The sequence below is a fragment of the Stegostoma tigrinum genome, chromosome 12, assembly GCF_030684315.1.
Source record: "Stegostoma tigrinum isolate sSteTig4 chromosome 12, sSteTig4.hap1, whole genome shotgun sequence".
Lineage (NCBI taxonomy): Eukaryota > Metazoa > Chordata > Chondrichthyes > Orectolobiformes > Stegostomatidae > Stegostoma > Stegostoma tigrinum.
Genome location: NC_081365.1, coordinates 61999468 through 62018265, shown reverse-complemented (window position 1 = coordinate 62018265; position 18798 = coordinate 61999468).

Here is an 18798-nt window from a genome sequence, read left to right as displayed (position 1 = left end):
CCACATTGAATCTGATTACTCAGCCAGCCAGACTGTGTGCAGTGCCTTTTGATTCTATTACCACTGTTCGAAAATCAAATTTTTTTTACAAGCAAAACATTATCGAGCACATCTGTTTCTGTGACTCCTGATGCAGATCACCCATCTGCTAATTGCCCTTGTGACAGGAAGCCTGTGGAGAGATGATGAAAATGGCATCATATGTCCAAAAAAAACCTCTGTTCAGAATAGCGGGCTGTAGTGGAGGATCCTTGTTCATCCACAGGAGCACGTATCGTAGTTTTAATTCACAAGGACTGGGTTGCATCCAGGTCGGGTACCAGAAGGAATGTCATTACTATTTGTTGCTATTCCTCTGTTGTCACAGAGACCTCAGGACAGGTGCCGTCAAATAGAGGATACCACATTTTCGTTGAAGAATTGTCACAATTCTTCAGAACAAAGTGTGAGTGAATATTCGAAATAACAAAGTGTGAAGCTGGATGAATACAGCAGGCCAAGCAGCATCTCAGGAGCACAAAAGCTGATGTTTCGAGCCTAGACCCTTCATCAGAGCGGTTTATTCAGTTGCCAAATAGGGGTGCTTGGCAAAGGTGTGTACCAAAATGGGACGATCGCTTTGAATGGTGGAGTAGAGATTCTCCTGGGGCGTGACATCTCACATTGCACCCTCAATTTTGAAAGCAAGTAGGTAAGCCTAGGACCTGCTCACTGACCTGTCTAGGTTCTTTTGATGTCAGAAAGCAGGCACCTGTCAAATGCAATTTATCATTCGTTTAACATCTGAAAATATGACTCCTCACATCCTCAGGAGTATCAAACAAATGTTCCCTCAGGACAGGAAATCATGCAATGTTCGCCACAACTTTTGCTCATGTCTTAAAGAATATTCACAATAAAACTGGCAGAGACTTTGTGAGATGTAGTTGACTCTCCATTGTAAAATGGTAGGTAGCAAGTGAACTGTGTTAATTATGAAGAGAAATATTTATTTCTAAAATAAGAGAACTCGAATTTGAATACTGACAAAAATTCACTCATGTTCACTCAAACATTGAACCTTACTGAAATGTTATTAATTGCAAATCCTGTAAAATTATATGTTTTTCATTTTGCTAAGATGATTACTGAAAGCTGCATGGAAACTGAATTTAACTAGCATGAGAGTATTGTAGCTACTATAACAATTACATTCAAAACAAACTATAATTGTGAAAGTACTTCATTTCAAAATGACTTTCTCCAGGGAAATAAATCTTTCTAGACTTCTTCTTGCCTGTGGAATTTCCATATTTTTCAAACAAAATGTACTTTGATGCATTAGCATTAACTTTGGCTGCCACAGAGCTCCTTGTTCCTTGAAATTCTTCCAAGAGTTTGTATCCTTGTAGCATCCTACTCCCCTGCAGCATCTGTTTCATATGGTTTGCCTTCTGTTTAACAGTCACACTGTAATATGCTTCAATACTGTTTGTTCTTTGGCAGATCCCTAGGATACTAAAAATGGCATGTTGGAAGGTGCTGCACTGTAAAGGAATGACTGCTAAGCCTCATGCTGTGACCATCCACCCGATCTACAATATTGTTCTGATCTCAGTCTCTCCGTTTTGAATAAGAGGTAAGTGGCTTGAGTGTGAATTGAGGAAAGAGTCATGAGAAGGGAGGCATACCGATGTCTTCAACAATAGATGCTTGGTGAGAAAAGCATATTATAATGAAAATCAGTGAATCAGCAAATAGTCAATGCCTGTGTAGCCTTTATCTCAATAGATCTGGAATAGTTTGAAGTTATGTGCTCTGGACATCACAACAGGACAGATATGTTAGCCTTGGAGGGAGTGCTGTAAATGTTCATCAAAATAACCAAAATTAAAATGGTTAAATTATAAGCAACAGTTACGTAGACTGTTTCCCTTTAGTATTGCAGGTTTAGAAAGGTTGGGCAATTGCTCACATTTTGCTTTAAGTCAGAAGCTGTGGGTTTTAGGTGCCACTTCAGACTTGAATATCAGAGTTAAGGTTGAGATGACAGAGCTGTTGTCTTTTGGATGCAAGGTGATCTTCAGTTCCAGTTACTTTCTCAGGTGGATGTAAAGATCCCATCATGATATTACAAAAAAGAGTAGCCAAGTTATTACTGATGTCCTGGCTGATTTTACTTCACAATCAGCACTCACCACAACAGATTATCTGGTCACTATCAGAAGATTATTTGTGTGCTTTCTGTGTATAATTGGCTGTTTTGTATCCTACAGTACAACATTAACTAGAATTCAGTGTACTTCATTGACTGTAAAGTACTTGGGGCTTCCTGTGATTGTGAAAGTTGCAAATCATTTTTTATTTCTTAAAATAAATGTGATCTAGTTGCAATATCTAAAATGATGTAAGGATTTGATAGAACAGAATGGGAGTTAGGATTTCCTGTTTAGAGTGAGCCCAGAACAAAGATTAATAGTGTTAAATAGGAGATTCTGAAAAAGGTATTCAACTATTTGCCTCCTTTAAACTATTTCCTATGTTTAAAGCAACAGCCAGAAATTAAAACAGCGATTGTATTCAGTGACTGCAATCTCTCCAGAAAATGTTCATCACCCTTGTCTGAAAGAAGTGGTTGTACGGCCTGCTGCCAACTCAGCCAGCTAGCTGGCCAGTCATGTTATAATGAGATGCAGCTTTCAAAAATACTTGTGTCTCACTCCAATGCCTTTGCTCATGTGCAGTACCCGTTCAGCCCCAACCCCCTCCATGCACCATTTCCACTCTCATACAGCAATCACCAATGGCCATATAGCTGTTGTATTTTCTGCTCCACAAGAGTTTGCCTGCATATTCCAAATGACTGCTTTTGTTACTTTCTACCAGTGTCATGTTTTAATGTCAGTTTCTGGAGAAAGTTTGCAGACTCTCAGTACCAGTTCAGTTTATGATGCTTCTACTCTTCCCTGCAGTGACACAGTCTCACAGCCACAAGAGAGTGATATCTTCACTGATGCTGATGCAGGCTGACATCTGTTATTTATCTGAGAATGTAACTCTCAGGATTCTGTAGCTTTGAGTACGTGCATTGCTGAGAACTTTCCTGAATGCATCAGAATGACTCTCTGGGTACAAGTGAATTATTTTCCCCAGGCTCTAAATGCAATCACTGATGTCAGTTGCCTTTGATAGATTGCTTTACCCGATGTGACAGTGCTTATGTTAGCTCCTATTATCTAAGAAACTGTGTGCGCATTTGGGATATGAAGAATCCAACAGACATATTTTACAATTAACATATTAATTCCAATTATTATTGACAAACATTAAATTCCAAAGGCATGTATTTCTCTGGGGTAATACACATATTTATCTGGGGTAATACATATTGTGCTCTGTTCATTGTTTGACATTTGCTTATATTGCTGCTGATTGCTGTCACTCAGCAATGTAGCCCAATCAGCACGTATTATATTGGGTTGAACTCGGTTCTGTTCCTTCACAATGTGTCACTATGATTAGTTATGACTATGTACAATCTGGGTTATTTGCATACTTGAGAAGCGTTTGCTGCTATCCAAGTGTTTGAACTTTGAACTCGCAATGTCTACCCACTCTGTGCAGTTTTGATCGTTCTCCATCACCTTGCTGATTACTGTTGATTCTCTTTCATTCTCCTCTGTCTTTGATTGACCTTGAATATCTTCAACTTCGTGGCTTAGAATATCAGTGCCTAGATTGAGAGGAATGTCTTGATCTTTTTCTATGTGTTAGGTAAGCTGCTCAGAGTGTCCTGACACCTGGCTTATATCTCACTTCAAAGTCATATCTTTGCTGGTCGTCGACAGACTCAATGACATTGTGTGAGTTTTGTTTCATGAGAGTGGGTGAGGTTTGAGTCTCACGGACTGTGACTATACGCTAAGATTTGTGCATACTGGTGGTTTTGCTACTGCTAGACATTTGTTATCTACAAGGTTGGAGATTTCAGCAAGCCAAGCTGAGCTGGTGAATTGGCACTGCTGTGCGATTCTCATTGGAAGATAACAACTTGCACTGTAAAATAGTAAAATATCCTGAAGTGCTTCATGGAACAAAAAGAATAAGTGACGGAACAAGTGCTGAGGAGTGTTTACAGAGGTCTCTATTTAAAATGTAGGTTTTAAGGAACCTTTCATAGAAAAGAACTGACCAGACTGAGGAGCTTCGGGAGAATGTTTCGGCTTCAGTGAATTGTCAAAGAGAGGAAGAGAGAGAAAGCAAATCTGAGGAGATTATGATAACAGAATTTTTCTGATTTCCCTTGTGGGTGAATAAATGCTGGCTCGGCCAGTTGGCTGGGCTGGCATTTATTGCCCATCCCAAGTTGCCCTTTAGAAGGTGGTGGTGAGCTGCCATCTTTAACTGCTGCAATTCACCTGCCTTAGGAAGGGAAATCCAGAATTTTAACGCAGTGACATTGATGGAGTGGTGAAATATTTCCAAGTCAGATTGGTGCTTGGCTTGGAAGGGAATTTGGAGGTGGCAATGTTCCCTTGCATCAGATGCCCTCGTCCTCCTCTATGGTGGCTGTTATAGGATTGGAAGGCACAGTCTAAGGATCTTTGGTGAATTTCTATACCGCATCTTGTAGATAGTATACATACCGCTATTGAGCGTCACTGATGGAGGGAGTGGGTGCTTGTGGATGGGATGGCAATCAAAGGAGCTGCTTTGTGATGGATTGCATCAAGTTTCTTGGAACTCCCCTCATCCAAGCAAGCTAGGAGTATCCCATCACACTCCTCATCTGTGCCGTGTAGATGTTGGATAGGCTTTGGAGAGTCAGGTGAGTTACTTGCCACAGTATTTCCAGCACCTGACCTGTATTTATTTGGCAAATCCAACTTATTTTCTGGACAATGGTACCCACCCCCCACAGATATCAATAATGGGGATTTAATGATGGTAATACCAATGAACGTCAAGGTGTCCATAAATTTGGAGCTGGAAAAGCACAGTAGGTCAGACAGCATCTGAGGTGCAGGAAAGTCAGTGTTTAGGGCTGAAACCTTTCATCAGAACTGGGGAGGGGGGAGTGCACAGGGGAACCCAGAGGTAAATAGAAGGAGGGGGCTGGGGGAAGGGTAAGTGGGGTGGCGATGGGTGGGTGCAGGTATGGGGTTATTGCGATTGGTCAGTGGGAAGAGTGGGAGCGGATAGGTGAGTAAGAAGATGGGCAGGTTAGGTCTGGTCAGGGAGGCGAGGAGGAGAGGGAGGACTGGACATGAGATAAGGCTGGGAGTGGAGTAGTTTTGAAGCAGTTGAAGCCAACATTGAGGATTCTGGGCTGTAAGTTCCCCAGGTGAAATATCAGGAGATCACCAAGCCATCGTCTCCCAGACCGTCAACAACCTCATCACTTTGGGATATCTCCCGTTCACAGGCTCTAACCCCTCACCACCTGTTCTATCTCCTTCCCATAAGACCATAAGAATCCACAAGACCGACTGCCCCAATCTACCCAGTGTCTCCACCTCTTCCTGCCCCACTGAGCTCATCTCCTCCTCCCTCAACTCCATTCTTTCCCCTTTGATCCAGGAACTCCCCACCTACATTTATGATATAACACACCTTCCACCTTTTTCCAAAACTTTCAGTTCCTCAGGCCCCAACACCTTATCATTACCATGGACGTACAGTCCCTGTACAGCTGCATCCCCCAAAAGGATGGCCTAAAAGCCCTCCGCTTCCTCCTCTCCCGTAGGCCCAACCAGTCTCCCTCCACCGACACTGCCATTCGCTTGGCAGAACTGGTCCTCTCCCTCAACAGTTATTCCTTTTGATTCCTCCCACTTCCCGCAAACCAAAGTGGTGGCCATGGGCACCTGCATGTGCCTGGCCTATGCCTACATCTTTGTAGGATATGTAGAACAGTCTCTCTTCCACAACTACACCAGCACAATCCCTCACCTCTTTCTCTGTTACATTGATGACTCTATCGGTGCTGCCTTGTGCTCCTGCAAGGAGCTCGAGCAGTTCATCAACTTTTCCAACACATTGCACCCCACCCTCAAATTCACCTGGACTGTTTCTGGCACCTCCCTTCCCTTTCTGTACCTCTTGGTCTCCATCTCCGCAAACCAACTCACCACTGACATCCATTTCAAACCCACTGAATACCACAACTACCTCAACTACATCTCGTCTCACCCACCCTCCGCTGTCCTACACTCTCAATTTCTCCACCTCCACCGCATCTGTTTCCAGAATGAGGCATTTTACTCCAGGACATCCCAGATATTCTCCTACTTTAGAGACCATAATTTCCCCTCCTCTGTAATTAAGGATGCCTTTAACCATATCTCCTCCCTTGCCCGCACTTCTGCCCTCAAGCCCCCTCTCCCAACAACACTAAGGATAGAGTCCCCTTAGTATTCATGGACCACCACCAACCTCCACATACAACGTATCATCCTCCTACAATCAGATCCCACCACCAAAAAGATACTTCCTTCCTCACCCCTGGCCACTTTCTACAGGGACTTTTCATTCTACTACTCCCTTGTCAGGTCTACACTCTGAACCAGTTTCTCCACCACACCCAGTACCTTTCTCTGTAACTGCAAGAGGTGCAACACCTGCCTCTACACCTCCCCTCTCACCTCCATCCAAAGCCCTAAACAATCCTTCCAGATCTGGCAGAGATTCACCTGCACTTTATTCAACCTGATCTGTTGCACCCCATGTAGTCTCCTCTATACCGGTGAGACTAAACACTGACTTGGGAACAGGTTCGCAGAGCATTTGTGCTCTGCACGCACCAACCAACCCGACTTTCTGGTTGTCATCCATCTTAATTCCCCCTCCCACTCCCCTGGCGACCTGCCCATCCTTGGCCTCCTCCACTGTCAAAGTGAGGCTAAAAATAAACTGGAGGAACAACACCCGATATTTCGCCTTGGGAGCTTATCCAATGGCCTCAATGTTGATTTCACCAGCTTCAAAACCCCTCCACCCTCAACCTTACCCCATGTTCGCCCTCCCCCTCCTGACCTAATCTATCCACCTTCCTACTCACCTATCTGCTCCACCCTTCCCACTGACAAATCACAATAACCCTCTACCTGCATGTAACGATCACCATCCCACCTACCCTAACCCTAGCCCTACCAACCTCCCTCTATTTACCTCTGGACTCCCCTCCCCCTCCCCATTTCTGACAAAGTATTTTGGCCCGAAATGTTGACTTTCCTGCTCCTCAGATGCTGTCTGGCCTGTTGAGTTTTTCTAGCCTCACATCTGTAGGCTCTGGCTTCCAGCATCAGCAGTCCTTACTGCCTCGAAATGGCAATGTGTGGTTGTTAGATTGTCTCTCATTGAAGGTGGTCATTGTGTTGCATATATGAAACGCAATTGCTACTTGCCACTTTTCAGACTAAGCCTGGTTATTGTCCAGGCCTTGCTGCATTTGGTCCTGAATTGCTTCACTATCTGAGGTGTCATGAATTCTGCTGAACAGTGAGTAATGCTCAGATTGGCAAACATCCTCCTTTCTGATCTTTATTTTAAGGAGACACCTTTGAAAATAATTAACTCTTATTCCAAAGGAGTTTTAAATTACGCCTGTGGACAGTTGTGGACTATTTAGTCAGGAGTAGGTCTGCGCATTGGAGAATGCTCAGTTCTCACCTTATGAAGAGCAAGTAATACCCTCAGACCAAATCAGCAGAGTACCAACCATTGCAAAAGGCTTCATTTCACTTATCTGAGATAATAAAATGTGAGGCTGGATGAACACAGCAGGCCAAGCAGCATCTCAGGAGCACAAAAGCTGACGTTTCGGGCCTAGACCCTTCATCAGAGAGGGGGATGTGGGGAGGGAACTGGAATAAATAGGGAGAGAGGGGGAGGCGGACCGAAGATGGAGAGCAAAGAAGATAGGTGGAGAGGGTGTAGGTGGGGAGGTAGGGAGGGGATAGGTCAGTCCAGGGAAGACGGACAGGTCAAGGAGGTGGGATGAGGTTAGTAGGTAGCTGGGGGTGCAGCTGGGGGTGGGAGGAAGGGATGGGTGAGAGGAAGAACCGGTTAGGGAGGCAGAGACAGGTTGGACTGGTTTTGGGATGCAGTGGGTGGGGGGGAAGAGCTGGGCTGGTTGTGTGGTGCAGTGGGGGGAGGGGATGAACTGGGCTGGTTTAGGGATACAGTGGGGGAAGGGGAGATTTTGAAACTGGTGAAGTCCACATTGATACCATATGGCTGCAGGGTTCCCAGGCGGAATATGAGTTGCTGTTCCTGCAACCTTCGGGTGGCATCATTGTGGCAGTGCAGGAGGCCCATGATGGACATGTCATCAAGAGAATGGGAGGGGGAGTGGAAATGGTTTGCGACTGGGAGGTGCAGTTGTTTGTTGCGAACTGAGCGGAGGTGTTCTGCAAAGCGGTCCCCAAGCCTCCGCTTGGTTTCCCCAATGTAGAGAAAGCCGCACCGGGTACAGTGGATGCAGTATACCACATTGGCAGATGTGCAGGTGAACCTCTGCTTAATGTGGAATGTCATCTTGGGGCCTGGGATGGGGGTGAGGGAGGAGGTGTGGGGACAAGTGTAGCATTTCCTGCGGTTGCAGGGGAAGGTGCCGGGTGTGGTGGGGTTGGAGGGCAGTGTGGAGCGAACAAGGGAGTCACGGAGAGAGTGGTCTCTCCGGAAAGCAGACAGGGGTGGGGATGGAAAAATGTCTTGGGTGGTGGGGTCGGATTGTAAATGGCGGAAGTGTCGGAGGATAATGCGTTGTATCCGGAGGTTGGTAGGGTGGTGTGTGAGAACGAGGGGGATCCTCTTGGGGCGGTTGTGGCGGGGGCGGGGTGTGAGGGATGTGTCGCGGGAAATGCGGGAGACGCGGTCAAGGGCGTTCTCAATCACCGTGGGGGGGAAGTTGCGGTCCTTAAAGAACTTGGACATCTGGGTTGTGCGGGAGTGGAATGTCTTATCGTGGGAGCAGATGCGGCGGAGGCGGAGGAATTGGGAATAGGGGATGGAGTTTTTGCAGGAGGGTGGGTGGGAGGAGGTGTATTCTAGGTAGCTGTGGGAGTCGGTGGGCTTGAAATGGACATCAGTTACAAGCTGGTTGCCTGAGATGGAGACTGAGAGGTCCAGGAAGGTGAGGGATGTGCTGGAGATGGCCCAGGTGAACTGAAGGTTGGGGTGGAAGGTGTTGGTGAAGTGGATGAACTGTTCGAGCTCCTCTGGGGAGCAAGAGGCGGCGCCGATACAGTCATCAATGTACCAGAGGAAGAGGTGGGGTTTGGGGCCTGTGTAGGTGCGGAAGATGGACTGTTCCACGTAACCTACAAAGAGGCAGGCATAGCTGGGGCCCATGCGGGTGCCCATGGCCACCCCCTTAGTCTGTAGGAAGTGGGAGGAGTCAAAAGAGAAGTTGTTGTGTGAGGACGAGTTCCGCTAGGCGGATGAGAGTGTCGGTGGAGGGGGCCTGGTCGGGCCTGCGGGACAGGAAGAAGCGGAGGGCCTTGAGGCCATCTCCATGCGGAATGCAGGTGTACAGGGACTGGACGTCCATGGTGAATATGAGGTGTTGGGGGCCAGGGAATTGGAAGTCCTGGAGGAGGTGGAGGGCGTGGGTGGTGTCACGGACATAGGTGGGGAGTTCCTGGACCAAAGGGGAGAAAATGGAGTCCAGATAGGTGGAGATGAGTTCGGTGGGGCAGGAGCAGGCTGAGACGATGGGTCGACCAGGGCAGGCAGGTTTGTGGATTTTGGGAAGGAGATAGAAACGGGCCGTGCGGGGTTGGGGAACAATGAGGTTGGAGGCTGTGGGTGGGAGGTCCCCTGAGGTGATGAGGTCATGAATGGTGTTGGAGATGATGGTTTGGTGCTCGGGTGTGGGGTCATGATCGAGGAGGCGGTAGGAGGTGGTGTCGGAGAGTTGGCGTCTGGCCTCGGCGATGTAGAGGTCAGTACGCCATACTACCACTGCGCCACCCTTGTCTGCGGGTTTGATGGTGAGGTTGGGGTTGGAGCGGAGGGAGCGGAGGGCTGCCCGTTCTGCGGGGGAGAGGTTGGAGTGGGTGAGAGGGGTGGAGAGGTTGAGGCGGTTAATGTCTCGACAGCAGTTGGAGATGAAGAGGTCGAGGGAGGGTAGGAGGCCTGGGGGTGGTGTCCAGGAGGAGGACTTGTGTTGGAAGCGGGTGAAGGGGTCAGTGGAAGGAGGGTTGGGTTCCCGGTTGAAGAAGTAGGCATGGAGGCGAAGACGGCGGAAAAACTGCTCTATGTCCGACCGTGACTGGTATTCGTTGATGTGTGGTTGTAGGGGGACAAAGGTGAGCCCCTTGCTCAGGACTGACCGTTCGTCCTCAGTCAGTGGGAGGTCTGGGGGGATGGTGAAGATTCGGCAGGGCTCAGGGTGGCTGTCTCCTCTGGGGTTACAGGCTGTGGAGGTTGTGGGCGGAGCGATGATGTCGTCGGCCGTGGGCGGGGTTCCGTCGGCCGTGGGCGGGGTTCCGTCGGCGTCGGCCGTGGGCGGGGTTCCGTCGGCGTCGACCGTGGGCGGGGTTCCGTCGGCGTCGACCGTGGGCGGGGTTCCGTCGGCGGTGGGAGGATCGGGGTGGGCGGCAGCAGCTGAGGTGAGGGTGGTGTGTGGGCTGCAGTACCTGGACGTGGAGGTGGTGACTGCAGCAGCGGTTCCGGAAGTTCTGTGGCCGGCGGAGGCCGATGTGACGTCATCGGTGGGGTCTCCGGCCGTGTCCTCATGGTCAATGGCGGCGGGTGCATGGTGGGGGAGGGGCAGGGACAGAGTCGGGATTTGGGAGGCGCAGGAATCCTCTTGTGGGTGGCAGGGGCCAGTGAGTTGGTTGTACTTACGATTTTTGGTGTCCAGTAAAGCTGAGTGGAACTGGGTGTTCAGTCTGTGGATCCTGCGGAGGATAAAAAACAGCAGGGGTCCTTTGCAGGTCTGGGAGAGGGAGGGTCTGAGCTGGGGCAGGCTGGATTGCAGTGCCTGGAGGTGCCGGCGCATGGCTGCAAGTGTCTGTTTCAGGACTCGCAGGGAGAACCGCTTCTGAAGGGTCTGAATATTCTGGGTGTAGAGGTGGTCACGGTTGGGGCCAAATTGGGAAGGCTGAAATGTGGACTGTAGTCCCTTGGGGATGATCTGGTTCCGTAGGCAGGTGCTGAGAAAGGTGATGTGGCTGTGGTACCTGGTTTGCTTCAGGTCATGGTCGAGCAGTTTCAAGGCCGAAGAGATTACAAGAGAGTTGCAATGGGAGAGAGATTCCCTGAGGTTGGTCCGGAGGGAGGAGGGTAACTTCTTCAGGTTAGGCATCCCTGGAAGAGGCTTCGCAGTGAGGTTAAAATAGTATCAGAGATAATGGGAACTGCAGATCCCCATTATCTCATTTCACTTATCTGGTTGGGTGACATGGAACGATCTGCTATTCCAGACATGCTTAAAGAATTCTTGTGTCCTTGAAATCTAGTGAACTTGAATTTCTTGATAAAAGCTAACAAACGATTTATTTCAGCTGCAGTTTCTGATTGAGGAAATGTTGACCAAAATTGCTGTTCAAATCACCTGAGAACAGATTAGATGTTTTAGGATAACTGCGGTGTAGTCTTTAAACGTGACCTCCATAACCATATGTTTGAATTATAATTCATGTTGGCACTTAGATTTTTTTTGCATTTGTCTCAAGGACGGTGCTAGTTGTTCATATTCTATTATTTTTGTATTTGAAAACAACACAGAAACAATAAGAATACTCATTGCTACCTATTCATTTGGAATTTCTAGCAATTCAGCAACAATTGGTAAATGCCTTGGTCTTACATAGCTTGTGCAATTATATCAGCCACAGTACATGACTTAGTTATCCATTGAAAATTAGGAGCTAATATTTTAGAGCAGAATTAGATATGTTCACTCACTGGATCTGGAAATCGTTGATTAACAGATTATGGACCTGAATCTGTCTAAATGACTTACAATTCGTTCTGTCTGTGTGTATGACCATACTTTATATGGCAAACCATGATGATTGCATTTACAACATTAATGATCCGTATATTGAAGACAGGAATATAGCCTCTAGAGAGCCATGACAGAGAGCCCACTGTGCAGAAAATGCCGTTCAGCCCAGCTGTTACAGGCTGTTGCTTCTCCTCCACATAAGACTTCTCCCATTCTATTTACTCCTTCCTAGCATGCCACTGTGTCCCTCTACTCTTTACTTCAACATCTATATGTCAAGACTCTCCTTGCATGAGTTGAAATAGCGAGTTTTGAGAAGATTTGTAGCTCAGGTTGAGGTTATGGATGTGAGTTTGCTTGCTGAGCTGGAAGGTTCGTTTTCAGATGTTTTGTCACCATACTAGGTAACATCATCAGTGAGCCTCCAACGAAGCGCTGGTGTTACGTCCCGCTTTCTATTTATCTGGGTAGGTTTCCTTGGGTTGGTGATGTCATTTCTTGTGTTGGTGATGTCATTTCCTGTTCTTTTTCTTAGGGGATGGTAGATTGATTTGGAGCCAATGTGTTGATGAATTGAATGAATTGAAATGTCTGCTTCAATCATTCCAGTGAGTTTCACATTGTCACCTATCTCTGCTAAAGATTCCTTGTAATTTTTTCATTTAATTTGTTCATGGTCGGCTTATAAATATACCTTTTGTTTTGATCAAACTTCAATGGGAAGTATTTCCTAATGCCCATCCAGTTGAACTGTTTCATCAGTTTTCCAGGGAAAAGAGTACCGTCTAGCCTCTCAATCTTCCCTAATCGTTGCATGCTCTCAGTTCTATATTTCCTCATTGCTTCAAATATCCTTCCTGGAGTCTAGAGGTATTATTCTACTTTATAACCTTGGCCTAACTCCTCATGTCCTGATTTGTGGATTTAGATACATTATTGAAGACCTTGTTGAAGATTCACCACATTTGCTTCTGCACTCTTTTTGTTTCTTATTCATAAAACTTGCTGAGGTTTGTTAAACATCAGCTTCCTTTTCAAAGTCAACATTAACTTTTTCATTGCATCTGGAAACGTTGTTGTGCTACTGCTTGGAAAAGTTTCCAGTATCTTTTCTGTTACTGACTTTAACTGTTGTACAATACTGAGACTAACTTATTCTCCTTTTAAAACGTTGGAAGATTACTTTTGCTGTCTCCGTTCCTCACACATTTCTATCTAAGGCATCCTCTGTTTTAACATAGCTGAGTGAGTTTTTAAAAAAAGATTGGCATCATGCCCCACTTAACAGAGCTTTGCAGGCATGGCTTTGAAGGGTGTCCTCACTAAAGCTGCTGCGGTACTTACAACAATATCACATTACACATGAAATTTCCATTACAGCTGTTGATTTGATTTAACATTATAGCAGCAATTGTTGCAACTCAGCTGGGACTGTAAGTGTTTAAAATATCCTGATGCAACTACTTTGCACAGTGAAGAAGATCTCATCTCCAAAACTTTGCTACAAAAAATGGTGAGATGGCTTGCTTATACCTGGCCACTACAACATTAGCTGAAAGGTATTTAGAAGCACTAGATTTGCGCTATGTGGTCATGTCAGAAGTTTGTATCACAACAGAAGTTGCATGCAATAGTAAGCTCTGTCACAGTGTATTCAAGAACAGGGTTATGCATTTCAATGTATCTGGTTATTTACACAGTCTTAAACAAAATCAAGTTCCCTTGGAATTATGAATAACAAAGTGTGGAGCTGGATGAACGCAGCAGGCCAAGCAGCATCTTAGGAGCATATACAATGATTGTGACCTCAAAAGCAGTATCATCCCAGTAGCGTTATGCTGGAATTTTACAGCACTCTAAACTCAAATTCAAACCATTTGAGTCCATCATCTGAAACAAATAAGCAAGATAAGCCTGCAACATTCACACCACTTTTCATTAAAAAAAAATCAAAATTCTTTAGGAGAAAACAGAAGATGAAATGCTGAGTATGTTGAAAAGTGATAAAAAGACAAAAGTTAAATACTCGAGGTCTTCAGCAGGTCAGGCAACATTTATGAAGAGAGTGAAATTAGAGTTAATATTTCATGTTAAAGACCTTTGATTAAAGCTGGAAAATGTTAGAGATTTCGCAGTTTCTAAATGAATGCAACGAAGCTTGGGAATATCAGCAGTTCTGGAGCATCTAGATGAAATATAATATTGAATTGTGAAATCAGCACATCATGGGTACAACGGGTAACTTTGACATTATCGCAAGATGATGCTCTACCATTGAGAAATTTGCATATGTAAAGAACATACAATAAATATCATCCTCCTGCATGTTAAAAATGTAAAGTGAGCCTAATCAAAGCTGCCAAAGCTGTACCCTTTTAATCACAAAAACATACTTTATTTTCCATATATGTTTCAAGTATGACACATTGAAATTTAGCTTCATTGTGTTACATTGATAGTGATTGTTTCGGTCTAACCCTGCCCCAGTCCTGCTTATTCTGCTGCTGAGGAGATACGTAGTGAAAAACCTCACTCATGGAAGCATCAAGAATCAGACAGCACAGCTTTAGTATAATTGGTAAAATAAACAATGGATTTGTGAGGAAAAATCTTCATGAGCAACGAGTCATCAGGATTTGGAATGTGCTGCCGGAGAATGTGGTGTAGACAGATTAAAGTAGGTACTGTGATTACTTAGTATCTCTGAGAATCTTGTGATTTATTACAATGCTTTGTAAGTTTATTTCTCAGTAGTTTTGGAAATACTTGCTTTTAGAAAGCTGATTCTACTCAAAGGAACTTCTTTGACTTTTCACTTAATATATACATTTACGTAGTGAACTGAAATATTATTTTATCTCCTGAAACTTTACAGATTTGTGAATATACCGTAAAATTGGAAAAAGATTATTTGTGATTGTCAGTTCTTGGGAGATTAATGATAGAACCACAGAATGGTCACAGTGCCGAAGAGGATATTGGGCCCATCATAGCTGGCTCTGTTAAGGAGCAATTCATTTTCAGCCACTCCCCCATCTTCTCCCTATAGCTTTGCATATTCTTCTTTGTCATATAACACTTTAATTCCACTTTGAGAGCCTCACTTTAATCTGTCTATACCACATTCTCCAGCAGCACATTCCAAATCCTGATGACTTGTTGCTCGTGAAGATTTTTCCTCACAAATCCATTGTTTATTTTACCAATTATACTAAAGCTGTGCTGTCTGGTTCTTGATGCTTCCATGAGTGAGGGTTTTCACTACGTATCTCCTGTGTCCAGATCCATCATGATTTTTAATGTCTTTCTCAGTTCTCCTCTCAAACTTCTGTCTTTTTTAAGTAGAAAACGGTAGAACTGTAGATAAATTTTCCAATTTATTTACATATCTGAAGTTCCTCATTCCTTTGAACTGTACCCGTCAGATCTTTCTTGAGTGTGATACCCAGAAGTGAATACTCCAGTTGACACTGAACCAGTGTTTAATACTGATTTAACATGATTTCCAGGCTTTGGTACTCTTTATCCCTATTGATAAAGCCCAAGATGCTGTCTGCTTTATTAACCACTTTCTCAACCTCCCTGTCACCTTTAATGACTTATGCCCATATACGTCCAGGTTCTTCTGTACTTTTTATAATTGTTTATTCTGTTTTGTATTGTATTTCCACGTTCTTTCAAATTTAGTGACTTCACACTTGTCTGCATTAAATCTCAATTGCTTCTCAGCCACACATTGCAACCAACCTGTCCAAGCTGTTTTGAAGCTCTATACTATCCTCCTCGATGCTGGCACTACTTCCAAGTTTTGCAGTGTTCACCAATTATATTGCCCGTGATAAGGAATGAATGGGAAATGTGTGCTCTGATGAAATTATTTTGACCTGCGATCCATAACACCAACCAGCAGCACTTTATGATCCTGCTTGATGGTATACCTTATTTTTCTGGCTGGTATTGCAGTTCAGTGTTGAGATTAGCAATCCATTCAATGGTTTCAGATGACACTGCGAATGACTGTGATGCCACCAGGGACAGAAATTCGGTATCTGCGTGATACTGAATCTAACTTGTATGGCCACAGTCGCAATTTGAGCTGTTCCTCACAAGTGACCACGATCTTCGTGCCCTGCCCTCAAATGGTAAAAGCTTGTCCAGAATTTCGGAGGGAAGTTAAAATCTAGGACTAGGTCCTAGAACCTGGGTCACTGACCAGGCTACCAAGAGAATGACAACCACCTTAATGTGGCCGTCTTTGAGAATCTGAATTGATGCTGTCAAGAAGGTGACAGGCTTTGGTTGAAGCAGCTAAAATCAACCAGAAAATGGATCCTCTCTGAGGCAGGAAAAGGGTCCTATTACTACAGTCAGTTAAGTAGAGGAAAACTCTCTTGATTGTACATATAGCAAATGGAATTTCAATTTTCTGTGATATGGTATCTCCATATCACTTTGGTCTCATTGTTTCTGTGACCATACTTGTGTCTCTTGTGTTAACGATTGATGGATTAACTCCTACAACTTGGCTTGAGTTCTAACTGCACAGATATACCTATTTGCTCTTGAATTCTCACTGTGTCCCCAAGTTCATGGACTCTGTTTGTTTTCTTTTCAGCATTACGGCTCAACAACTCATTTCTGCTTGGAGGTTGCTTTTCTTCTTCTAGGATTGCCTGAGACCCAGCTACACACTGAATTATTCAGTTGCTCCTGGCATTCCCCAAGCACTCAATGCAGAATTTGTGTCATACAGCTGCCTTTAGCAGTACAGTTAGTAACAACGCTGTCTAACATGGAAGCTCTGTTTCTTCCCCCCTCGCTCAGACTCACTGATTTCAGTCCCTGATTTTTGCCTTTGAATTCCTGCATTGTGACCTTTGAACTGTCCTGAATGACCTACTGAACGCCTTGCAATAAGCCCCTCCTTCATTTCTTGGGAAATTGAAAGCCACCATCTGGCAATTCTGGAACAGAGTGTACTCTGAATATTACATGTTACGGGAAAATGTTACTTTGCTCAAGATAATTAAAGAATTTAAGCAGAGGCTTTCATCTCAATATTAAGTCATTTCTATAACAGCAGACTGGTGGAACTTCAATAATATATCTTCAGAGTGCTGGGGAAACTCAGCAGGTCGAGCAACATCTGCATTGAGACAAACAGAGTTAACGTTTTGAGTTGAATATGACTTCTTCAGAAGGTTTACTGATTGCTTCAAGTGTGACCTGGAAGCACTTGATGTGAAAAGTGGGCATTTGAAATGTTCTATTATTTCTATTCTCTAACTATTAAAATAAAAGCCATTCATCATCACTTTATTTTCATCTGCTGTTTCTCAAATGTGAAAATTAAAAGCTACAAAATGCAATTTAACAAAACTTCAATGAAAAATACCCCAATATTGCCACTGATTGCTTTACCTACATTCCATTGCCTTCAAACATCACTTCACAAATATTGCACCAGCTGTATAAACTCCATCTCACCTAAAAATCTGATCACCCATTATCGTACCTGCACTTGATCTGTTCACACATCAGGATTTCTTGCTGAATCCACAAGCTCTTAATCCTTATAAATGAAACAAAAAAAGTCTTTCTTTTACTAATCACTGCACAGAGTTAGCTCCTACACTGATATTGGTCTGAATGTTGCTTGATGTGGTTGAGGGAAGAAACAATGGCTAGGGAATATAGAGTGCTCCGAATTCTTTATTGGAGAAAAAGCTTGTTTCAAATGAATCACAATAGGATTAAAAAATGTCTCTTGGTGTTTGTTGCTGCTTTTCAATCAAATTTGAAAAATAAAGATTCGGGTACAGTTCCCACAAACTGAAATCTCCGAACTTGCTGCACTATTCATAATCCTCACTGTGTAGCAGAGAAGTACAATAAACCAATTATAAATGTAAATTGCATTGTCACATTGGATGTAATTAAATTTACTTGAGAACTATATTTACTCTTTTCTGAGCAAGTTTAACCATTGTCCTTTTTGGTAGTACCTCCTGATCCTCACGTCTTCCTTTTTTTTTTGCCTGGGTGATACTTTACAATTTACAATCTGGTCAGATGCAATTTAAGCCCTTCACAAAACTCATACCTTCAGAGTGAGCATTCAGAAAGCCAGTGTTCTTACTCGTTCAAAACTTGACAAAACGAAGAGAACTCCCCTTACCTGGAATAGAACAATGGAAGGCTTCCTGTCCCATTACTTTAATGCCATATTTTTCTCCTTGTTTTCGCCTAACATTTCTCCATATTTTTGTGTTCAAATGAATAATATGTGGAATATGTAGTAAGTACTTTAACTAGGATTGGTAATGGTGGACTATTATCTGCTGTGTCTCTCTTTATGATAAAGGTTGGTCTTACTGACCACTTATTGTGCAGAATCAGTGTTTTTCAATATTTTTTAAATATGGTGTATGAACCTGGAAGATTGGGATATTAAAGGTCCCTTTCAAGGGTTAGTATATCAACTTTAAAATGTGTGTTGTAGTCCTTATTTATGCTTTTTTGAATAAAAATATTACTAACATGCCAAAAAGGAAAGCGACAGAAAACAGATTGGAGTATCCTTGGTGTTCAGCTTCAGAGAATTCCTCTCCATTACTTGCCAAATTCAGGCCCAGGCCCACGTATAAGTTAAGCTAATGGTGTTTTGTATTATTTGCGAGCAAGGTCATGAAATTTTGCAATCATGAATTGATTGTTTGTTTCTCCTTTTATGATGTGAAAAATGAATGTGTTATTTTAGTTGGAACATATGCTGCATGTTATTGAAAGTTGTACTTTTGTGTAAATTGAATGTGAACACTTGAATGTCAAACATACAAAAGAGCAGCACCATGGCTCAG